Source organism: Manis javanica, chromosome 6 (assembly GCF_040802235.1).
Source record: "Manis javanica isolate MJ-LG chromosome 6, MJ_LKY, whole genome shotgun sequence".
Taxonomy (NCBI): Eukaryota; Metazoa; Chordata; class Mammalia; order Pholidota; family Manidae; genus Manis; species Manis javanica.
The window spans coordinates 52,202,277-52,227,691 of NC_133161.1; the positions used below are offsets into that span (position 1 = coordinate 52,202,277).

Sequence of the window (25,415 nt, forward strand, 5' to 3'; positions counted from 1 at the left end):
AACAAAAGACACTGTAAGAGATTTTGGAAATTCCAAGGAATTTAGGAACTCTGTGTCAGAAACCAGGCAAAGACCCAATGTTGGAACAATAACAAAAATGTTCCTAGTGTTCTTATCATTTAGGAAGTTACAAGGATTTTCAGAGCTCTGTGCCAGGAGCTGGGGGCAGACACACACACACACACATGCACACTTACTATTTCACAGTCTCCCTTCTGACTCCTTTCTTCTAATCATCATGTGTGCTGAGGTTACCCAAACTGAATCTCTTCATTTGATCCCGATACCTCCTCTCATTACACATTAATGATTCTTTCCTGTCCAAATCCTCAAATATGTGAACTGCCACCACAGTGTCACCTTCCTGGGCAGCACATCTTCCCTGGCCTTCTTTCTTTGACTCATTACAAGCCTGAACCTTTTCTCCCACATCTTACTAATAACCTCTTTATGGCCACAGCTAATGGTCTTTCATCAGAGTTCCTTTTGATGACCCCACTAGACAGGGCACTATGACCTCATCACTCTCTGAGTCTCTTTTCTGGCTTCCATAACATGTCACCTCCCCGGTGTCACTCCCCAACTCTCCTCTCACTTTCTCTCTCTCCCCTTTTCTAGTTCCTCTTCCTTGTCCCACCTACCAACTGTGAGTGTCCTCTAACACCCGCCCCAACATCTACTCACATGCCCTCCCTGAAGGTATTCAGTGTCCTGGCTTCAACTCCCACTTCTGAGAACAACTTCTATATGGGTAATTCAAGCAAAGGATAGAGCAGATGCTTCCCAGACAAACACTCCTTAATCAAATGACTATGAGGATGAACATGTCATTTCCAGGGATTATCTCATAGGAACAGTTGGAATTGTCAGCAGAATCTGGAATTGGATGTGAGTAGGGATCTGTAGCCTGGAGCATCTTGTAAGACCCAACAGCTCCAGTCCCATGACTCTCAGTCCATCCCAGCAGCAATGATAATAGGTTACTGGGGAAATAATGAGTAAATTTCAATCTAAGGCAGCTTGATCTTAAAGATGGAGGTGGCTGGATCCATGCACCAAATTCTTTTCACCTCAACGCACAGTTTCATGTTTCTCAAAGTCCCTTGTTTAATGTTGGTGGAGGTTCACAGTGGACATTGGATGACTATAAAATAAGAGGGGGGGACAGATTATGAATGAGGGTGAGAAGAGGGACAAGGAGGCAGAAGTTGGAAGAAGAAAGGAGAATTAAAGGAAGGAGACAAAGCATTAAAATTTGTAAAAATTCTTCTTTCTCATAGATGCAAGTGCCAGGACTTAATTTGTCTTGGCATTTTCATGTTTTTTCCAGTATCCTAAATGAGCACAGCAGTAACTCCAGGTCTGCCATGGGAGAGGATGTACGGGAGATCTCATGACGACGTCATGTTCCAGGAAATTATGCCGTGGTCCCAGCAGCGGCAGCAACGGCAGCAGCTTCCCCCACATTCCTCTGGAAGGCCAGAGGGTTGCGTTGGGTTGTTTCAGGCTCTCTGGCTCAGCAGGCACTACTGAACGGAGCTCCTCTGCCCCATCTCCCGCCAATCCCAACTCCCAGAGCTGTCTTGTGGTCAGCGAAGTTAATGCAGTTGGTGCCTCTTAAGAAATATGGGACAGGAGGCTTGTGGAGTGCTGCCAGCGTGACAGTGGAGGAGCGTCACAGGCTCAGGGACAGGTGGCAGAAACCAGGGGCTGAGGAATCACTTACAGTCATGGAGGTTTCTTTCCCTCCTGGCCTTTGTCCACTGATGGGAATGAGATAGTGGGCAGCCAAACCACACAACAGGAGCCTAGAGAAAGACGTCTGGGGCAATTTGCACAAGTTTCCTACTTTAAATAATTACACAGTAAGTCAATATCCCAGGGGGCATTTGTTTATTGGCTGCCTTATTATTTTTTCTTTTTTAAAGCAAATCTCTTGAAGACACTTCATTAAGGCTTACATGCACTTCCTCGGGCTTGTCTTGGTCTTAAAATACTGAAGTCCCAGCATTCAACAGGAAGGAGCTGGCTTTGAATCTGGGAAGAAGGGTGGCGTCAGTGAGACAGTCGGCTGGCTCATTTGGTGCTTGCAGGTCGGAGAGAGGGTGCCGGCCTTTACAGGAGAGAGGTTTGAGGCATATCAGATATGCAGTCAACTAATGGGTTGAGAATGGCAACTGTTGGGAAAACTCCCGGTTGCTTCTCCTTTGAAATATGGCATCTATGTGGATTGTAAATTCTGCACACATGAAGCTAGGCAATGGTATGGTAATAGACTGGCTCTTTGGAAAGAAAAAAAGGTTGGGGGGGCGCTGGTTTATAATGTTCACCAATTCATGGTGTAAATACTCGGACTGGCAAGTTTCCAACTACCAATTGTTGGTTGATCTGCTCACAAAATTCCTGAATATTGAGCACTCACCTCTCCTGAGCTGGTACCAGCAGCTCCCGCCCTCCGCTGGCTAAGAAACAAATCCCTACTTGCCTCTTCAGGCCAGCTTTAGGACCACACACCTTTTCCCAGCCCCCATAAAGATTGGCTTTAGCTTCGCCACTTATTAGATTCACGCTCCTTGCAAATGTTTTTCTTTCTGCAAACTGCAGTTCTTTCTTTCTGCAAACAAGAGTTCACATGATACAGTAGATGCCGTTTAGAGTCTATGCCAAATCCAAACCACTTTTCTCTGAGAACTGCACCTTTCTCTCTCATGATGCCATATGTGAACTGAGAGACCTGTGCCTGTGGCCTGAGCTGATTAAATCAGGAGTGAACACTGACCTTCGGGGGTTCATTAGCTGGCCAGTGGTCAATCAGATCTCTCCTTCGATTGTTTGAACAGGCCTACCCTGAGCTTGGACTCAGGAGGGGAGAGAAAGAGATACAGACAGAGGAAATCCTCTACCTCCTGCTGTGTTCCTCTATCTCACTACTCTTTAGCCTGATTATTCACTGTATGTTGGAGCCTGAGAGATATTCCCCACTGCTTCCAATACACCTTCGTCTGGAATCCGGCCAATCTTAAGTTTAAGAACTGCTGCACTACCATTCAAAAGGGGGAATGTTTTTATGAGAAGGCATTTTCAGAACAATGGATGTGATTTTCTTCTCTGATTAATATATTACATTTAAGGCCAAAACATGATTTTTATTGATAAGGAAGTAATTTTTATAAGTAACTTATAAATGTATTACTTTTTAAAAAAGATTTTTTATTAAGGTATGATTGATATACACTCTTATGAAGGTTTCACATGAAAAAACAATGTGATTACTACTTTTACCCATATCATCAAGTCCCCACCCATACCCCAGTGCAGTCACTGTCCATCAGTGCAGCAAAATGCCAGAGATCCACTAGGTCCCTTCTCTGTGATACACTGTTCTCCCCGTGATCCCCCACACCATGTGTACTAAACATAATGCCCCTCAGTCCCCTTCTCCCTCCCTCCCCACCCACCCTCCAGCACCCCTTCCCTTTGGTAACCACTAGTTCATTCTTGGAGTCTCTGAGTCTGCTGCCATTTTGTTCCTTCAGTTTTGCTTTGTTGTTGTACTCCACAAATGAAGGAAATCATTTGGCATTTGTCTTTCTATGCCTGGCTTATTTCACTGAGCATAATATCCTCCAGCTACATCCATGTTGTTGCAAATGGTAGGATTTGCTTCTTTCTTATGGCTGAATAGTATTCCATTGTATGTATGTACCACGTCTTCTTTATCCATTCATCTCCTGATGGACACTTGGACTGCTTCCATATCTTGGCTATTGTAAAAAGTGCTGCAATAAACATAGGGGTGCATATGTCTTTTTGAATCTGAGAAGTTGTATTCTTTGGGTATATTCCAAGGAGTGGGATTCCAGGGTCAAATGGTATTTCTATTTTTAGTTTTTTGAGGAACCTCTGTATTGCTTTCCACAATGGTTGAACTAGCTTACATTCCTACCAGCAGTATAGGATGGTTCCCTTTTCTCCGCATCCTTGCCAGCATTTGTTGTTCTTAATCTTTTCGATGCTGGCCATCCTTACTGGTTTGAGGTGATATCTCAATGTAATTATCATTTCCCTGATGATTAGTGATGTGGAGCATCTTTTCATGTGTCTGTTGGCCATCTGAATTTCTTCTTTGGAGAACTGTCTCTTTATATACTCTGCCCATTTGTTAATTGGGTTATTTGCTTTTTGTGTGTTGAGGCACGTGGCTCTTTATATATTTTGGATGTTAACCCAATGTCAGATATGTCATTTACAAATATATTCTCCCACACTGTAGGATGCCTTTTTGTGCTGTTGATGACGTCCTTTGCCGTACAGAAACTTTTTAGTTTGATGTAGTCCCATGAGTTCAATTTTACTTTTGTTTCCCTTTCTCGAGGAGATGGGTTCAGGAAGAAGTTGTTCAAGTGTATATTCAGGAGTTGTTTGTCTATGTTGTCTTCTAAGAGTTTTATGGTTTCATGACTTACATTCAAGTCTTTAATCCATTTCAAGTTTACTTTTATGTATGTGGTTTAACAATAATCCAGTTTCATTTCTTGCATGTAGCTGTCCAGTTTTTCCAAAACCAGCTGTTAAAGAGGCTGTCAGCTCCCCATTGTATGTACATGGCTCCTTTATTGTACATTAATTGTTCATATATGGTTGGGTTTATATCTAGGCTCTCTAGTCTGTTCCATTGGTCTGTGGGTCTGTTCTTGTGCCAGTAACAAATTATCTTGATTACTGTGGCTTTGTAGTAGAGCTTGAAGTTGGGGTGTGTAATTCCACCTGCTTTACTCTTCCTTCTCAGAATTGCTTTGACTATTTGAGGTCTTTTGTGGTTCCATATGAATTTTAGGAGGATTTTCTCTAGTTCATTGAAGAATGCTGTTGGTATTTTGATAGGAATTGCATTGAATCTATAGATTGCTTTAGGCAGGATGGCCATTTTGACAATATTAATTCTTCCTATCCATGAGCATGGGATGTGTTTCCATTTATTTCTATCTTCTTTAATTTCTCTCATGAGTGTCTTGTAGTTTTCAGAGTATAGGTCTTTCACTTCCTTGGTTAGGTTTATTCCTAGGTATTTTATTCTTTTTGATGCAATTGTGAATGGAATTGTTTTCCTGATTTCTTTCTCTGCTAGTTCATTGTTAGTGTATAGGAATGCCACAGATTTCTGTGCATTAATTTTGTATCCTGCAATTTTGCTGAATTCAGATATTAGATCTCGTAGTTTTGGAGTGGATTCTTTAGGGTTTTTAATGTACAATATCATGTCATCTGCAAACAGGGACAGTTTAACTTCTCCCTTGCCAATCTGGATGCCTTTTATTTCTTTGTGTTGTCTGATTGCCATGGCTAGGACCTCCAGTACTATGCTGAATAGAAGTGGGGAAAGTGGGCATCCTTGTCTTTTTCCTGATCTTAGTGGAAAAGCTTTCAGCTTCTCGCTGTTAAGTATAATGTTGGCTGTGGTTTTGTCATATATGGCCTTTATTATGTTGAGGTACTTGCCCTCTCTACCCATATTGTTGAGAGTTTTTATCATGAATGGATGTTGAATTTTGTCAAATGCTTTTTCAGCATCTATAGAGATGATCATGTGGTTTTTGTCCTTCTTTTTGTTGATGTGGTGGATGATGTTGAACAATTTTCTAATGTTGTACCATCCTTGCATCCCTGGCATAAACCCTACTTGATCATGATGGATGATCTTTTTGATGTATTTTTGAATTTGGTTTGCTAATATTTTGTTGAGTATTTTTGCATCTATGTTCATCATGGATATTGGTCTTTAATTTTCTTTTTTGTGGTGTCTTTGCCTGGTTTTGGTATTAGAGTGATGCTAGCCTCATAGAATAAGTTTGGAAGTATTCCCCCTTATTTTACTCTTTGGAAAACTTTAAGGAGGATGGATATTAGGTCTTCACTAAATGTTTGATAAAATTCAGCGGGGAAGCCATCTGTTCCAGGGGTTTTGTTCTTAGGTAGGTTTTTGTTTACCAGTTCAATTTTGTTGCTGGTAATTGGTCTGTTCAGATTATCTGTTTCTTCCTTGGTCAGCCTTGAAAGGTTGTATTTTCCTAGAAAGTTGTCCATTTCTTCTAGGTTATCCAGTTTGTTAGCATACAGTTTTTCATAGTATTCTCTAATAATTCTTTGTATTTCTGTGGTGTCCGTAGTGATTTTTCCTTTCTCATTTCTGATTCTGTTTATGTGTCTAGATTCTCTTTTTTTCTTGGTAAGTCTAGTAGTGGTTTATCTATTTTGTTTATTTTCTCAAAGAACCAGCTCTTGCTTTCATTGATTCTTTCTATTGTTTTATTCTTCTCCATTTTATTTATTTCTGATCTCATCTTTTTTATGTCCCTCCTTCTACTGATTTTGGGCCTCATTTGTTCTTCTTTTTCTGGTTTCATTAATTGTAAGTTTAGACTGCTTGTATGGGATTGTTCTTCTTTCTTGAGGTAGGCCCGTATTGCAATATACTTTCCTCTTAGTACAGGCTTGACTGTGTCCCACAGATTTTGCACTGTTGAATTATTGTTATCAATTGTCTCCATATATTGCTTGGTCTCTGTTTTTATTTGGTCATTGATCCATTGGTTATTTATGACCATGTTACCAAGCCTCCATGTGTTTGTGGGATTTTTCATTTTCTTTGCATAGTTTATTTCTAGTTTCATACCTTTGTGGTCTGAGAAACTGGTTGGTACAATTTCAATCTTTTTGAATTTACTGAAGCTCTTTTTGTGACCTACTATATGATCTATTCTTGAAAATGTTCCATGTGGACTTGAGAAGAATGTATATTCTGTTGCTTTTGGGTGTAGAGTTCTGTCGATGTCTGTTAGGTCCATCTGTTCTAATGTGTTGTTCAGTGCCTCTGTCTCCTTACTTATCTTCTGTCTGGTTGATCTGTGCTTCAGAGTGAGTGGATTGTTGAAATCTCCTAGAATGAATGCATTGTATTCTTTTTATTTCTGTTAGTACTTGTTTCACACATGTGGGTGCTTTTTATTCTGTTAGTATTTGTTTCATATATGTGTGTGCTCCTGTGTTGGGAGCATATATGTTTCTAATGGTTATATCTTCTTTTTGGATTGACCCCTTTATCATTATTTAATATCCTTCTTTGTCTCTTGTTACTTTCTGTGTTTTGAAGTATATTTTGTCTGATGCAAGTACTGAAACTCCTGCTTTTTTCTCTCTGTTAGTTGCGTGAAATATCTTTTTCCATCCCTTCACTTTTAGTCTCTGTATGTCTTTGGGTTTAAAGTGAGTTTCTTGTAGGCAGCATATAGATGGGTCTTGTTTTTTTGTCTATTCATTGACTCTATGTCTTTTGATTGGTGCATTCAGTCCATTTACATTTAGGGTGATTACCAATAGGTATGTACTTATTGCCATTGCAGACTCTAGATTCGTGGTTACCAAAGGTTCAAGGTTAATTTCCTTACTATCTAAGACTCTAACTTAACTCACTTAATATGCTGTTACAAAAACAATCTAAGGGTTCTTTTCTTTTTCTCCTCCTTTTTCTTCCTCCCCCATTCTTTAAATATTAGGCATCATATTCTGTATTCTTTGTCTACCCCTTGATTGACTTTGGGGATAGTTAATTTAATTCTGCCTTTGCTTACTAATTAGCTCTTCTACTTTCTTTACTATGGTTTTATTACCTCTGGTGACAGCTATTAAACCTTAGAAATACTTACATCTATAGCAGTCCCTCCAAAATAGACTGTAGAGATGGTTTGTCTCAGCTTTTGCCTATCTGGAAATTGTTTAATCCCTCCTTCAAATTTAAATGATAGTCTTGCTGGATGAAGTAATCTTGGTTCCAGGCCCTTCTGCTTCATTGCATTAAATACATCATGCCACTTCCTTCTGGCCTTTAAAGTTTCTGCTGAGAAGTCTGATGTTAGTCTGATGGGCTTTCCTTTGTATGTGATCTTATTTCTCTCTCTGGCTGATTTTAACACTCTGTCCTTATCCTTGATCTTTGCCAATTTTATTACTATGTGTCTTGGTGTGATCTTCCTTGGGTCTCTTGTCTTAGGAGATCTGTGGATCTCCATGGCCTGAGAGACTATCTCTTTCCCCAGACTGGGGAAGTTTTCAGCAATTACCTCCTCAAAGACACTTTCTATCCCTTTCTCTCTCTCTCTCTTCTTCTTCTTCTGGTATCCCTATAACGTGAATATTGTTCCACTTGGATTGGTCACATAAGTCTCTCAATATTCTTTCATTCTTAGAGATCCTTTTCTCTCTCTGTGCCTCAGCTTCTTTGTATTCCTCTTCTCTTGTTTCTATTTCATTTATTGCCTCCTCCACCATATCCAACCTGCTTTTAATACCCTCCATTGTGCTCTTCAACGATTGGATCTCTGAGCGGAATTCATTCCTGAGTTCTTGGATGTCTTTCCATACCTCCATTAGCATGTTAATGATTTTTATTTTGAACTCCCTTTCAGGAAGAGTCATAAGGTCCATGTCATTTAAATCTTTCTCCAGAGTTATATTAATTTTACTTTGGACCAGGTTTCTTTGGCATTTCGTATTTGTGTATGGTGCCCTCTAGTGTCCAGAAGCTCTACTCTCTGGAGCTGTTCAGCCCCTGAAGCAATGTCGGAGGTCACAGGGGAGTGGGATTGGTACCTGGGGGGAGGAAAGAGCTGTTCCCCGCCTCCTGGCTGCTGTGCCTGTCTCCACTGCCTGAACCAGTGGGCCGAGCACACAGGTATAAGCTTTTGTCCCAGAGCTGCCAGATATGGATTCCTGCTTTCTGTAAGTGGCTGAAATCTCATTCTCTTCAGGAATTCTGCCTCTGTTAGCTTTCCAATCCTGTAATCATGTGAGTATCATGAAAGCACCATGAAATGTAGGTTTGTGCTTCCAGAGCAGATCTCTACAGCTAGGTATTCAGCAGTCCCAGGCCTCCACTCCCTCCCCCGCTCCATTTCTCTTCCTCCCACAGGTGAACTGGGGTGTGGGAAGGGCTTGGGTCCCACTGGGCCACAGCTCTGGTACGTTACCCTGTTTCGTGAGATCTGCTCTTTTCTCCAGGTGTGTGAAGTCTGGTGCTGTCCTCTTTCCTGTTGTTCTCTCAGGATTAGTTGCACCGACTATATTTTCTAATTGTATACGGTTTTAGGAGGAAGCCTCTGTCTCTCCTTTCACACTCCATATTTAATCCTTTCCTAAATATATTACTTTTATAACTTGCATGAAATACAATGAATTACCTTTTAAAAGATTTTTGTTTCAGTGGCCCAGGACTGACACTTTAAAGAATAGTCTGAAAGACTTTAAGGAGAAGAAGTGTGAAGAATGAAAATGCTGCCAATAAAGAACAGAAGTGGAAAATAAGCACCAGATAATTTCAAAATGGTAAAGGAGGGAAGGAAACACAATAGATAACCTGGATGCTCTGTGGTGTTCCATTGGAAAGGATTTCACAAAATGTGCCATTAAACACTGAAATGACTAGTAGTTTCTTGCATTAGGAAACAGCAGTAAAGACTGATTTACATAAGTACAGTAAACTTTGACTTACCTTCATCCTGACCTATTTACAGTTTTCCCTGTTAGCTTTGGAGAGAAATGGTTCAATAGGAATTTTTACTAAACATGATCTTAAACAGGCAGCTTCAGTGGTTAGGGCACACTTGAAACAAACATGCTTTCCTATGGAAAAAAAAATCATAGAGAGTAGATTGCAGGTTGGACAATGGAATCCTTAAGTAAGTTAACTGCAGTGCTGGTAAGAGTGCAGGTCTCTGGGAGGGTGGATCCCATGAGGTGACCGGCACTGGAACAGTTCCATTACTAGCCTTTAGTGGCAGCCTCTGGGCTGTGTTTAGGGAGCCAGGCATGCTGTGGGTATCAGGAAAGTAGGGGAGGCCTCTGGCAAAAGGAATGGGGCTCCCTTTGCAGAAGTGCAAACTGTAGGGGGCTAAGGGTGGAGGGGTTTTTGAAGTTGAAGGTCCAAATACCTGTATTATATGTTGGATAACCAAAAGTTGGGCACCGCCCCTGTGCTATCTGCTGCTGTGCCTACTGGGGCACCAGCCTCTGTGATGAGTGTGAAGGGCACAGTGGTTAGGCTTGCTGGCTCTGCAGTTAGACAGATCCTGGTCTAAACACCAATTTTACCAGTTACTTAGCTGCTGTGTGACCTTGGTCTAGTTGCTAAAACATGCTGTGTCTTCCCATCTTTATCTATAAAATGACAATGATGATAGTGTTTACTTGACAAAGTTGTTGTGAGAATTTAATGAGATAATATATGTAAAGCACATAACACACTGCATATTTAACATATATTAGATACTGTTTTTTGCCATTAGTCCCTGAGATACTCTAGTTAAGTGATTCTCATTATATTTGAAAGAGAATGTTGGATCATAGTTTAGCTAGAGAGGTTAATTAGCTAACACATATAAGAAGTATAAAGAGGACTTTAATGGTTGTGGAAAATTGCATCTACTTTGTTTTGTGAGTTGGTGACCCACAGCTCTGAATCTTCACAAAGGATCCCACCAAATGGAAGTCTTATTGGGAGCATGTTCTATAAGAATTTAGAAATTTTAGAGAAAATAAATATAGGAAAAAATTCCATAATAACTTATGCTGTAGAAGGGATATTTATTATTATAATGTTTATTTCCTTCCATATGAGTGCTGTTTGAAGGTAATAGAATTAAAAAGCAATGCAAAACAAGCCCTGCCTAATAGTGCAGGGAAACTGCCTGAATCTATTTAGTCATGTGTCTTGCTCTCTGACAGTCCCAACTGCTGAAAATAGTCATGGTTGTGGTTTTTCCCTTCATTATGCTGGATAAATACATATAATAAATTGCCCTTCTGGGCTTTAGAAATGCTTTGAAGGCCTGAAGGATTCCATCTGTCTGGCGCTGACACACGGTTTCCCAGGGCCCTTGCAGTGTGTGGGCCAAGCAATCTTGGTTAGGTGGCACTCAGCGACATGCTGGCAGCATCCGGAGTGGTTCAGAGAACTCTGCTGAAGAAGATGCATCCGTCCCAGGGATTTGGAGCACATCCCTGTGCGCTGCTGCTGACTGCCAGCTGGGAGATGTAAGGACATTATGCTGGTGGTCCCCATGTTCACTACAAATGATGCCATCCCAGTAACATGCCCTTAAAGTGCAAGTACTTACGGAGTAAGGGAACAAACTGCAGAAGAACATGAATCCTTGTGCCAGATGGATTTTGAGAGCTTCCTAGCTATTTCTCTGGGTCTGTGCTGGTTTGCTGTACTTCTGCAGGCACTACATGGGGCCCCCAGGAGTGCCAAGACGATGAGTTCAGACTAGTGAGACTGAGGCAGACAAAAGTTTTGGACTGTGGAAGCTAGGGGTTCTCAGTCTGGCAGGTTCACTTGCTAACATAGTCATGTGACTGGATGTAGAAGTATCTCCAGTTAGGGCCCAATCCAAGTAGTTTGTGAAGGAGTTTGTACCTAGAATTCCCCCCATGAAGCCTGCCTTTGAAGGCAATAACCCTTTCTACCAGCTCTCAGACAGACCCTAATAAGATGGAACCTGACAATTTTCTTGGTGTATAAGCCCTTTTAAAATGTACTCACATTTTGATAAGAAGCAATTGAAGACCTGAAGAGATCATTAGCCAAAGAAATATATCTTTTATGGTGGAACATTGGGTACAGTGATAACCAGTGTTGGGAATACTTTTGTTTGCACAGCCCTGCCTGGCAGTCAGTGACTCCCATTATTCTTATCTAATGGGACTAAATGTAAAATGGGAATGGCAACACCTGACTTTGGGGATTCACAAGGATACCTAATGACAAAAAGAAATAATAGAAATGAACTGTTTAAAAGTGCCGATTTCAGGGCATTTTATTGTGATTTTTATATGCAGCAATGCAGTGTTAAGAAAAGGTGAAGTTTTAGAGTCAGACAGATGTGAGTTCTGTCTTCTTTGTGTTACTTGTATGCCAAATTAGTGAACCTCTGTGAGCTTCTTTTTAATTATAAAATGGCAGCAATGGCCCCACCCCCTGAAATTTACTGTGGGAATGAGTCTCTGTTGTGTGCCCTTCATGGTGTGGGCACCTGGTTGGCGCTGATGAATACTGGCTCCTCTCACCCCTCAGTGCACCATACAAATGTGAGACTTTATTATCTACAGCAGGAAATCTGGTCTAGTCTCAGCTCATGGAAGGCTGAAGGACTTTTGAGGAGACATCTGAGGTACCCCACAGAGGACTGAACTGGAAGAAGTATGAGCTCCATTTCATTCCCAGAGGCTGAGGTTCTAGTCAGCCTCCTTGACACCTTTGGCTTTTACTGTCCAGCTACCTTATCCTTCAGGCATCCTTTAAAATGCCAGCTTTGAGTAGATGGAGTACAGACTGTGTTATTCCCTAATGTATCACCAGCCCCTTATATAGGGCCTGGGACACAATAGGGAATCTACAACGTTAATTAAAAACATGAAGAACCAGGATCAGCCATCTGGACTTGCATGGGCTCTTACACAAAGTGTAGTCTGAAACTGAGCTCCAAGAAGTCAGGATTGGGAGAAGGATTTGTGGTCACATACTAAGAACACCTAATAAGCAGATGGTATTAATGCCAAATATAAGTAGGATGAAATATTTCGGGATGATGTGTCCTCTTTTCCACCCTGTTTCAGTCTGCAAAAGTCATGTGTCTTGATATTTAGAGTTGAAGGAAATATGGAAAGCATTAGCTTAAATGTCAGAAAGGCAGATGCATGCCAGTACTTACTGACCATTTGGGAAATGGATCCAGGCATCTTTGATTCACCCAACAAACATTTATTAAGGGTCTTCTGTGTACCTTGCATTCGTCCAGGCATGGTGATATATCAGTAAATAGGATAGACAAAAATCCTTATCCTCATGGAATTCCATTGAAGTGTGGCAAAAGAGACAGTAAGCGAAGAGATCAGTAGCAAAGGTGGGTGATGGAAACATGATGAAGAAAACTAAAGCAGCATTAGGAGCTGGAGATGGGTAAGAGGTGCTTAGCAAGGGGGCTCAGAGGAGGGCCTCCTTGAGGGAAGCCTTGTGCACAGAGACCTGAATAAAGGGATCATGCCAATACCTCAAGGAAGAACACTCGAGGCTGAGGGAGGAGTGAGTGCAAAGAAACTGAGGAGGGGTCATGACTGGTGCATTCAAGAAACAGCAAGAGGGCCTGTCTGGTGGGAGAGTGTGCAAAGGGGAGAGCAGGAGGACATGAGTGTCCAGAAAGCAGGAGCCAGTCCTGGAGCACCTTTCAGGCTGAGGCCAGGACTTTAGGAGAGGATTTTGAACAGAAGAGTTGATTTCCATGTTGAAAGGAGGACTCTGGTTGCCCATCCTTTGAAGAAGAAACACTGGAGGCACAGGTAAAAGCAGAGAGAGCAGTTCAGCAGCTATTGCAGAAGCTCTGGGGGAAGTGACTGTGCCATGCGGATGGGAGAGGCAGAAGGAGTAATAAAGAAATCTGGGATATCATTTAGAGATTGAACCAACAAGCTTTGCCAATGGATTCAATGTAGCATTTGAGGAAAAGAAAATATCAAGGATGACTCCAGGAGTTTTCACCTAATGAAAAGGAAGTTTTTCCTGAGATGGGATACATAAGGGAGGAGCGGGTTTTGTGAGGGAAATGAAAGATTTGGCCTGGGACACTGTTACAGTCACCTATTGCTGTGTAACAAACCACCTCAAGACTAGTGACTTAAAACTACCATTTATTATTACCTTTCCTGTCTCTGTAGGTTGACTGGGCTCTGCTGGGTGATTCTCAGTTGTTTTTTTCTGGCAGTTGTGGTGAGACATCTGGGGCTCATTTGTATGGTCAGCAGTGGATGCTGACCATTAGCTGGGAGCTCAGCTGGAGCTGTCAACACAGTGCCATCACAGTGCCAGCACACGCTGCCTGGCCTTCAGACAGCAAGACAGCCTAGTGCCAACAGGGAACATTCCAAGCAGTTGCATTCCAAGAGAGCCAGGTGACAGTGCCAAGGGTTCTTAGCTTTACAAGCACCCAAATGTTACTTCTGCTCTATTTCACTGGTCAGGCAAGCCACTAAGGCCCACCTGTATTCAAGGGAAGGGAAGTAGGACTTCACCTCATGATGCAAGGAGCAGCAGGCATGGACAGGGGCAGGGTAGCTGCTGGCAGCCATCTTTGCACACTGTCTACCACTGATGCTCTAAGTTTGGGATGTGTATTGATGTTCAAGTCTGGAATTCAGGGAGCTGTTGGTTCTCTGGAAATTGGGCAGGAGATTTCAGAGGTCTTTGTTTAGACTGTCAGACTGGATGTTGTTAAATTAGAATCAAATAGTTCTCTTGACTTTTTTTAAAGTGACCTAGTTGGGACTATGTAATCCTGTTGGATATGTCTGTGGTAGCTAACAAATGTACTACATTCTTTTTTTTATCATCATTAATTATTAATTACTTAACATAATGTCTGATACTTAGTAAGTATGAATCATTATTGGCTATACTTAATAAGTGTTATAATGCCTGACACTTAATTTTTTTTCTATTACTTTTTTTTATTAATGTATTATTGATGCACTCTTATGAAGGTTTCACATGAAAAAACAATGTGATTACTACTTTTACCCATATTATCAAGTCCCCACCCATACCCCAATACAGTCACTGTCCATCAGTGCAGCAAGATGCCAGAGATCCACTATGTGCCTTCTCTGTGATACACTGTTCTCCCCGTGATCCCCCACACCATGTGTACTAAACATAATACCCCTCAGTCCCCTTCTCCCTCCCTCCCCACCCACCCTCCCGCACCCCTCCCCTTGGTAACCACTAGTTCATTCTTGGAGTCTCTGAGTCTGCTGCCATTTTGTTCCTTCAGTTTTGCTTTGTTGTTGTACTCCACAAATGAAGGAAATCATTTGGCACTTGTCTTTCTCCACCTGGCTTATTTCACTGAGCATAATGTCCTCCAGCTCCATCCATGTTGTTGCGAATAGTAGGATTTGTTTCTTTCTTGTGGCTGAATAGTATTCCATTGTGTATATGTACCACCTCTTCTTTATCCATTCATCTACTGATGAACACTTAGGTTGCTTCATATCTTGGCTATTGTAAAAAGTGCTGCAATAAACATAGGGGTGCATATGTCTTTTTGAATCTGAGAAGTTGTACTCTTTGGGTAAACTCCAAGGAGTGGGATTCCGGATCAAATGGTATTTCTATTTTTAGTTTTTTGAGGAACCTCTGTATTGCTTTCCACAATGGTTGAACTAGCTTACATTCCCACCAGCAGTATAGGAGGGTTCCCCTTTCTCTGCATCCTCACCAGCATTTGTTGTTCTTAGTCTTTTCGATGCTGGCCATCCTTACTGGTTTGAGGTGATATCTCATTGTGGTTTTAATTTTCATTTCCCTGATAATAAGTGATTGGAGCATCTTGTCATATGCCTGTTGGCCATCTGAATTTCTTCTTTGAAGAACTGTCTCTTCATATCCTCTGCCCATTTGTTAATTGGGTTATTTGCTTTCTGGGTGTTGAGGCATCTAAGTTCTTTATAGATTTTGGATGTTAACCCCTTGTCGGATATGTCATTTACAAGGATATTCTCCCATACTGTAGGATGCCTTTTTGTGCTGTTGATGACGTCCTTTGCTGTACAGAAACATTTTAGTTTGATGTAGTCCCATGAGTTCAGTTTTGCTTTTGTTTCCCTTTCTCAAGGACATGTGTTGAGGAAGAAGTTGCTCATGTTTATATTCAGGAGATGTTTGCCTATGTTGTCTTCTAAGAGTTTTATGGTTTCATGACTTATATTCAAGTCTTTAATACATGTCAAGCTTACCTTTGTGTATGTGGTTAAACAATAATCCAGTTTCATTCTCTTGCATGTAGCTGTCCAGTTTTGCCAACACCAGCTGTTGAAGAGGCTGTCATTTCCCCATTGTATATCCATGGCCCCTTTAGCGTATACTAATTCACCATATATGGTCGGGTTTATGTCAGGGCTCTCTAGTCTGGGCCATAGGTCTATGTGTCTGTTCTTGTGCCAGAACCAAATTGTCTTGATTACTGTGGCTTTGTTGTAGAGCTTGAAGTTGGGGACTGTAATGCCCCCATTTTTATTCTTCCTTCTCAGAATTGCTTTGGCTATTTGAGGTCTTTTGTGGTTCCATATGAATTTTAGGAGGATTTTCTCTAGTTCGTTGAAGAATGCTGTTGGTATTTTGATAGGTGTTGCATTGAATCTATAGATTGCTTTAGGCAGGGTGGCCATTTTGACAATATTAATTCTTCCTATTCATGAGCATGGGATGAGTTCCCATTTATTAGTATCTTCTTTTATTTCTCTTAAGAGTGCCTTGTAACAATATCCATCATATCATTGATAAGTTTTCACAAATGCTTAGGGTACCTAACTGGTTTTCTTGGTTTCGCTGGATATGGCTGGTAATTGTAGGTCTGCTTTTGTTATGTAGCTGTATTTCTATTATGTTAATGTGTGTGCGCAATTTAATTAGTAGTTTAAAACCTATACATGCTTATGTTACTCTACAAGAAGATATGTCAAAGAAATAATCAATCTTCCCATGTTTTCCTCCGTCTGTTACTTCTATAGCTTTTCTTCTTCCTTTCTAATTACAACCCTTTAGTAGAATTCGTGCCTCATATAGAAAATTACCGAGTATCATAATTCTTCCAAGTGGTAAAGATACCTCAAGACAAATGCTGGGCATAGAAGCCACAGGGCATAAATCTGCAAAGAAGTAAAAAGCTAACCTTTTCAAAGAATATTACTTCTCTCTCACTTACTGACTTTACATTTCCCTGTATGGCCCAGAAGATGACTGGTTAGCCAGAGACGGGTAAGATTCCTCAAGGGAGGAACAACCTAAGACAGGCACAGTCGCAGGGCGGCCATCAGGTGAGAAACTGGGGATCAACAGAGGTGAGGCCCAGAACCTCACCCCACCTGTTTTGAGAGAAATCTTCTGCATCTGTGCATGTTTTGTTGCCCTTGTCTAGCTTGGATTAACACTTAGTCTATAGGCACAGACCTGATCATCTACATTTGCCCTCTTACAGCACTAAATTACGTTTTCTACCTTTATCTTACATCTACCTACCACTTCAGCATTTTACTAAAATAATAATAGTAATAATAAGGGAGAAATGTGGGATTCACATATAAATCAAGTATAAAAATCAAATGAATAATCATATCTGACTTGATTGTTTATAGTTCATGATGCGTGATCAAAACTGAAAGTTTCTGTGATGACTGCCCTTGCACTGTTCACCATGTAAGAACTTATTCACTATGTAAGAACTTGTTCACCATGTAAGAACTTGTTTGTTATGCTTCAGAAGATTGGAGACTGTTGAGAATTAGGCTTGGGGTTGATTAATGATTGTGCATTGAGTCCCCTATACAGAATTTTATTGTTGTTAACAACCATTTGATCAATAAATATGAGAGATGCCCTCTCAAAAAAAAAAAAGGAGTGCCTTGTAGTTTTCAGGGTAAATGTCTTTCACATCCTTGGTTAGGTTTATTCCTAGGTATTTTATTCTTTTTGATGCAGCTGTGAATGGAATTGTTTTCCTGATTTCTCTCTCTGCTAGTTCATTGTTAGTGTATAGGAATGCCACAGATTTCTGTGTATTAAATTTTGTATCCTGCAACTTTGCTGAGTTCAGATATTAGATCTAGTAGTTTTGGAGTGGGTTCTTTAGGGTTTTTAATGTACAATATCATGTCATCTGCAAACAGGGACCATTTAACTTCTTCCTTGCCAATTTAGATGCCTTTTATTTATTTGTGTTGTCTGATTGCTGTGGCTAGGACCTCCAGTACTATGTTGAATAGAAGTGGGGAAAGTGGGCATCCTTGTCTTGTTCCCAATCTTAAAGGAAAAGCTTTCAGCTTTTTGTTTTTAAGTATGATGTAGGCTGTGGGTTTGTCATATACGGCATTTGTTGTGTTGAGGTACTTGCCCTCTATACCTATTTTGTTGAGAGTTTTTATCATGAATGGATGTTGAATTTTGTCAAATGCTTCTTCAGCATCTATGGAGGTGATCATGTGGTTTTTTGTCCTTCTTTTTGTTGATGTGGTGGATGATGTTGATGGATTTTCGAATGTTGTACCATCCTTGCATCCCTGGAATAAATCCTACTTGATCATGATGGATGATCTTTTTGATGTATTTTTGAATTCAGTTTGCTAATATTTGTTGAATATTTCTGCATCTGTGTTCATCAGGGATATTGGTCAGTAATGTTATTTTTTTGTGTGTCTTTGCTGATTTTAGTATTAAAGTGATGCTGGCCTCAGAATGAGTTTGAAAGTATTCCCCCTTCTTTTACTCTTTCGAAAACTTTAAGGAGGATGGATATTAGGTCTTCACTAAATGTTTGATAAAATGCAGCAATGAAGCCATCTGTTCCAGGGGTTTTGTTCTTAGGTAGTTTTTTGATTACCAGTTCAATTTTGTTGCTGGTAATTGGTCTATTCAGATTTTCTGTTTCTTCCTTGGTCAGCCTTGGAAGTTTGTAGTTTTCTAGAAAGTTGTCCATTTCTTTTAGGTTATCCAGTTTGTTAGCATACAATTTTTCATAGTATTCTCTAATAGTTCTTTGTATTTCTGTGGTGTCTGTAGTGATTTTTCCTTTCTCATTTCTGATTCTGTCCCTGTGTGTAGACTCTCTTTTTTTCTTGATAAGTCTGGCTAGGGGTTTATCTGTTTTGTGTATTTTCTCAAAGAACCAGCTCTTGCTTTCATTGATTCTTTCTATTGTTTTATTCTTCTCAATTTTATTTATTTCTGCTCTAATCTTTATTATGTCCCTCCTTCTTTATTATGTGCCTCAGACTTTGGGCCTCATTCGTTCTTCTTTTTCTGGTTTCATTAATTGTAAGTTTAGACTGCTTATATGGGATCGTTCTTCTTTCTTGAGTTAGGCCTGTATTGCAATATACTTTCCTCTTAGTACGGCCTTGGCTGCATCCCACAGATTTTGCATTGTTGAATTATTATTGTCATTTGTCTCCATATATTGCTTGGTCTCTGTGTTTATTTGGTCATTGATCCATTGGTATTGATCCATTGGCTTGACGTTGTCAAGCCTCCATGTGTTTGTGCGATTTTTCATTTTCTTTGTGTAGTTTATTTCTAGTTCCATACCTCTGTGGTCTGAGAAACTGGTTGGTACAATTTCAATCTTTTTGGATTTACTGGGGCTCTTTTTGTGGCCTACTGTATGATCTATTCTTGAAAATGTTCCGTGTGCACTTGAGAAGAATATGTATTCTGCTGCTTTTGGTTGTAGAGTTCTGTAGATGTCTGTTAGGTCCATCTGTTTTTATATGTTGTTCAGTGCCTCTGTCCCTTACTTATTTTCTGTCTGGTTGATCTGTCCTTTGGAGTGAGTGGTGTGTTGAAATATCCTAGAATGAATGCATTGTATTCTATTTCCCCTTTTAATTCAGTTAGTATTTGTTTCACATATGTAGGTGTTCCTATGTTGGGTGCATAGATATTTATAATGGGTATATCTTCTTGTTGGATTGACCCTTTTATCATTATGTAATGTCCTTCTTTGTCTCTGGTGACTTTCTTTGTTTTGAAGTCTATTTTGTCTGATACAAGTACTGCAACTCCTGCTTTTTTCTCTCTGTTAGTTGCATGAAATATCTTTTTCCATCCCTTCACTTTTAGTCTGTGTATGTCTTTGGGTTTAAAGTGTGTCTCTTGTAGGCAGCATATAGATGGGTCTTGTTTTTTTATCCATTCAGTGACTCTATGTCTTTTGATTGGTGCATTCAGTCCATTTACATTTAGGGTGATTATCGATATATATGTACTCATTGCCATTGCAGGCTTTAGATTCGTGGTTACCAAAGGTTCAAGGTTAACTTCCTCACTGTCTAAGATTTTAGCTTACCTCACTTAATGTGCTATAACAAACACAATCTAAGGGTTCTTTTCTTTTTCTCCTCCTTTTTCTTCCTCCTCCATTCTTTAAATATTAGGTATCATATTCTGTACTTTTTGTCTATCCCTTGATTGACTTTGGGGATAGTTAATTTAATTCTGCATTTGCTTAGTAATTAGCTGTTCTACTTTCTTTACTGTGCTTTTATTACCTCTGGTGACAGCTATTAAACCTTAGGAACACTTCCACCTATCCCAGTCCCTCCGAAATAGACTGTAGAGATGGTTTGTGGGAGGTAAATTGTCTCAGCTTTTGCTTATCTGGAAATTGTTTAATCCCTCCTTCAAATTTAAATGATAATCTTGCTGGATAAAGTAATCTTGGTTCCAGGCCCTTCTGCTTCATGGCATTAAATATATCATGCCACTTCCTTCTGGACTGTAAGGCTGAGAAGTCTGATGTTAGCCTGATGGGCTTTTTTTTGTATGTGATCTTACTTCTCTCTCTGGCTGCTTTTAACACTCTGTCCTTATCCTTGATCTTTGTCATTTTAATTACTATATGTCTTGTTGTTGTCCTCCTTGGGTCCCTTGTGTTGGGAGATCTGTGGATCTCCATGGCCTGAGAGACTATCTCTTTCCCCAGACTGGGGAAGTTTTCAGCAATCACCTCCTCAAAGACACTTTCTATCCCTTTCTCTCTCTCTCTTCTTCTTCTGGTATCCCTATAATGTGAATATTGTTCCGCTTGGATTGGTCACATAAGTCTCTCAATATTCTTTCATTCTTAGAGATCCTTTTCTCTCTCTGTGCCTCAGCTTCTTTGTATTCCTCTTCTCTTATTTCTATTTCATTTATTGCCTCCTCCACCATATCCAACCTGCTTTTAATACCCTCCATTGTGCTCTTCAACGATTGGATCTCTGAGCGGAATTCATTCCTGAGTTCTTGGATGTCTTTCCATACCTCCATTAGCATGTTGATGATTTTTATTTTGAACTCCCTTTCATGAAGAGTCATAAGGTCCATGTCATTTAAATCTTTCTCCAGAGTTATATTAATTTTACTTTGGACCAGGTTTCTTTGGCATTTCGTATTTGTGTATGGTGCCCTCTAGTGTCCAGAAGCTCTACTCTCTGGAGCTGCTTAGCCCCTGAGGCAATGTTGGGGGTCACAGAGAAGTGGGATTGGTGCCTGGGGGGAGGAAAGAGCTGTTTCCTGCTTCCTGGCTGCTATGCCTGTCTCCACTGCCTGAACCAGTGGACCGAGCACACAGGTATAAGCTTTTGTCCCTGAGCAGCCAGATATGAATCCCTGCTTTCCACAAGCAGCTGAAATCTCGGTCTCTTTAGGAATTCTGCCTCTGTTAGCTTTCCAACCCCATAATCATGTGAGTATCATGAAAGCACCATGAAATGTAGGTTTGTGCTCTCAGAGCAGATCTCCACAGCTAGGTATTCAGCAGTGGCAGGCCTTCTTCTCCCTTCCTGCTCGTTTCTCTTCCTCCCACTGGTGAGCTGGGGTGGGGGAAGGGCTTGGTCCCACCTGGCCACAGCTTTGATACCTTACCCTTTTCCGTGAGGTCTGCTCTTTTCTCCAGGTGTGTGCAGTCTGGCACAGTCTTCTTTCCTGTTACTCTCTCAGGATTAGTTGTATTAATTATATTGTCATATTATCTGTGGTTTTAGAAGGAAGCCTCTGTCTCACCTCTCATGCCACCATCTTTAATCCTCCATCTTGGCTATTACTTTTTTTGTGCTTCCTTATTCACATTCTTTCTAAACTGGATAGATGTCCCATGCTGTGTCTCAGCAGCATGGCTATATTCACACTGGGTTGATTGTCCCTGACATTACAGAACAGTTCAGATGACCCGTTTTTCCCTCTGACCCCACTATTAATGTGTGCATTACTTCTCAACCCAGACTCTTCTGACATATTTTCCGAGTCCATGAAATCTATAGGAATTAAACATCTTTGGATTTTCATATTTATCATAATCTTAGAGTAATCTGCGCACATTTTGGAACTCCCCAGCTAACACCTTTTATTGACATTCTCCATGCAATTTCTTAGGGGAATTTCCCTTAAACATATGGTCAAGCTAGTAGCAAGTAGAGCCAAAGTACATACACTCCCAAGTTTTGCAGTCATTCCATAGAGAAAGGCAGTGGGAGAATGGAATGGTTCACATCATTTGCATATGAACCTCTAGAGACCCCAGAGCTGGCCATTAATACATATTCACAAAGTCAATGTCTATATTGTGAAATCTTGTCTTTGTGTACACATATTAGCAATGGTTAGATAGCAGTAAATGCAGTAGTGAAAAACAAATAATTTTTTGATTAACAGTATTTTTTAATTTCAATATTTTATTTTGGAGTATCTTAATTGGCCTTTCAAGGTATTGGATCTCTTGTTAAAAGAAAGCTTATTTTTAAAAAATGATAAGCAATGATGATAAAAATAAGGGTTCCAATGATAGTCCAAGTTTGCACAAGTAAAATGAAACACATCAATGCATATTATACTAGAAAACCAAATAACTGCAACTCAATGACAGCAAATAACATCATATATTACTCTAAATTTATGTTGATCATTTGAATTTTATTGGCTTCATAGCATACTTTGTATTTAATTTGTGAACTTGATTTCATTTTAGAGTTGCATAAAAGCTATGAGCATAAGGCATTTAGACATCATTCATCTTTAAAAAAATTATAATTAACATGATTTAAATCAACACTAATTATTTGTAATATTTTTCCACTAAAGGGTTGCTTTATTACTCACATTTAATAATCACTGACTTGTGAATAAACGTCTGTAAATCCAAAAGCATTCTCATCAGATTCTCAGAGGAAGGTAAAGAAAAAAACCACTATGGGGCCCATTTTTTCCTCCCAGAGATGTTTATTGGCTTGTAAAATTTTGGTTCCCACAGCCTATATCTCCCAGTTGTTTTCTGTTGTTTGTTTTTTAAAGACTTTTTGTGTGATTGTTTTGTTTGTGTGGACCATGAGAGAAATTTGGTCCGAGAATATGCGAAGCTCTTTGCCTGCTTGGTGCCGTGTACTTGCTATGCCCTCTGTCTGGTCTAGAGCACCTTCTGTTGGCTTTTTGGATGGTTCATCTTCTTCATCTTCAGGTCTCTGCCTAAACATCCCTTCCTCAGAATGCCCTTCCATGATCTCCTCTGTCTAAAGGGGGTTCCTCTCGTTTTTCCCTTATCACCTTCTTTATTTCTTTCATAGTATGTACAGGATCTCTCATGATTTGAGATGTTTATTTTACTTGCCCACTTCCTGCCTCCCTCATTGGACTGTAAGAGGGAAGGCCTGCATGTCTGTCTGTTTGACCATTGGAGCATTTAGCACACTGTATGTATGGCACACAGTAGGGACCCAATAAGCACTGACTAAACTTGGAAGTACGGTGATCGCTGCATTTGCAACTTAGTGTGTTCTTGGAGACCCTCTCATCAGAAAGCCATGGTGCAAGTACTGAGGACTTATTCAGTGGTGGGAACCATCAGAGAGTGAATTGTAGGAACCAAGAGAAGGGCTGGGCATATTGGTTGTGCTGAACAGTGCAAAGCAGCCAAAAGTAGGGATCATCTTCCCAACGGAGTATAGCTTTGCTAAATAGTACAAATACTCACTCGTTCTCTTGAGTCCATGAATTGCCTGTCCCCATGGTTTGATGAGGAGGTAAGAGGGAAATAATGATTCTTTCAGGCCCTGTTCTGTCAGACCATGTCCAGGATGAGTGCCTTAGTCAGGATGAGAACTATGCAAGTGGATACTCAGTTGATGGAGTCAGTGATCAAAATGACTAACCTTGGACTTTTATCCACTGATCACAGAATGCTGTTGAGTTACATATGGGAAAAATTACCATTTTTCATTGACTCTTATATATATACTCCCCCACCTTTTACTGTCTCTGAAATTGAGCTGCATCTTAACAACTTATATCATGTCACGGTTTACTTGGTGGTCCTGTAATTTTTAAATGACACTTAAAACAATGTGTATCTTACAAATGATGCATTTGGGAGTCAGTAAAATAAGGTAACCCTCTCTATTTCTTTGAGGTAATTGGCTAATATTAATTTGCTGATTGAAGGAACTTAGAAGCACTTTACTAGGAGTAGGCCATTATAGTTGCATTTCCACGAAAAAATGACTACCAGCAATTCCTGTATAGTTACAATGCTCTCCCAGCTGAGGAGTGGAGTCTGTTTTCCCTCTGTCTGAATCTAGATTGACACTGTGGTTTACTTTTTCAACAGAATGTGGGCAAAGTAACACTATGTGGTTTCTAGGCTATGAGAGGACTTCTAGTTCCTCTGGAGAGTCAGCTACCTCAGTGTAAATACAACTGCTGAATGATGAGAGCCCATATAGAAGGAGAAGGGCGCTCGGAGAAGAAGGGAGGTGCCCCAGTCATCAGCCAGCACCGATGCCCTAAACACGTGAGTGAAGCCATCTTGGATCTACCAGCCCTAGATGATCTGCCTCAGACAATACCATGTGGGCCAGAGGTGAAGCATCCCCACTGAGCCTGGTCTGAATACCTAAACCACAGAATCATGGACAAGAAAATGATTTTTGTTTGAAGCCCCCAAATTGTAGGGTGTTTTCTTACATGGTGATAGATAACTGAGGCAGCAACAGAGTTAGAGTTTAAATCCTACAAACTGTTTTCTTGACTTCCCCCAATTTGGAACAAACTTTTCTCAAATAAAGAAATACCTTTCAAAGATATGAGCCTTAGAACAACTGCCCATATTTCTTCTAGATCAGGTTTCCCAGCACTAACAAAACAATCCATGGAATAACACGAGAAGTCACAGTTCAAAAAAAAAATCCTGCTGGGATCATTATGTCCTAAAATCACATTCCCACTCACAATTGTTTCTCTGCAATGCGATGGTGCTTCATTGAGTACCTGGGGCTCCTAAAAGATGTTTTCCCACATAACCCAATGTAAAACTGCATACACCAGGGAACCACCTCTAAAAATTTCTAATGCTCCTAAATAAGAAATGATTCTCAAGTCACGGCAATTTCATAAGAGAGCAAACTTTGAATGACAACTGTTCTTCAAGACCATGATTACTCAAAGAGATCTGGATCTGACAAAATTCAGAACTTCTGGGGCACAAGATATATCCCTGAAAGCAACAGTCGGGGGGGAAGTGCAGGCATATCTTCCGAGAACTGCCATTCAGAACAACCGACCTGACTGACCAAGCAGGATATCCTCAGTGGTGTGAGGCAGTTTCTCAATAGGAAGTGTGAAAATTGGGAACATTGCAAAAGAGAGGGCAAGGACTCCAAGAGATTAATATCCGGTGAGGTGTGAGAGGGAAACTTAAGCTACTTACTTTGCAGTAACAGCCTCAGAATGGAAAACTATTTTGGTAGCCAAGTGTGGAAAGTTAACATTAACTGAAAGGAATGTGAGTGAA

The 25,415-nt window shown here is 40.4% G+C and overlaps 1 long non-coding RNA gene across 3 annotated transcripts; it reads left to right on the forward strand.

The window, feature by feature from the left end:
- The first annotated feature begins 556 nt into the window (after nucleotides 1-556).
- LOC140850086 (uncharacterized) lies at nucleotides 557-24,842 on the forward strand. Of its 3 annotated transcripts, none has more exons than XR_012132830.1 (4): nucleotides 557-751; nucleotides 1,331-1,865; nucleotides 9,244-9,378; nucleotides 24,234-24,842. It is a non-coding gene; the product is annotated as an uncharacterized lncRNA (long non-coding RNA). The 3 variants fall into 3 exon arrangements; XR_012132831.1 differs by having other exon boundaries at nucleotides 9,257-9,378; XR_012132829.1 differs by lacking the exon at nucleotides 24,234-24,842 and having other exon boundaries at nucleotides 9,244-9,550.
- The last annotated feature ends 573 nt before the right edge of the window (nucleotides 24,843-25,415 follow it).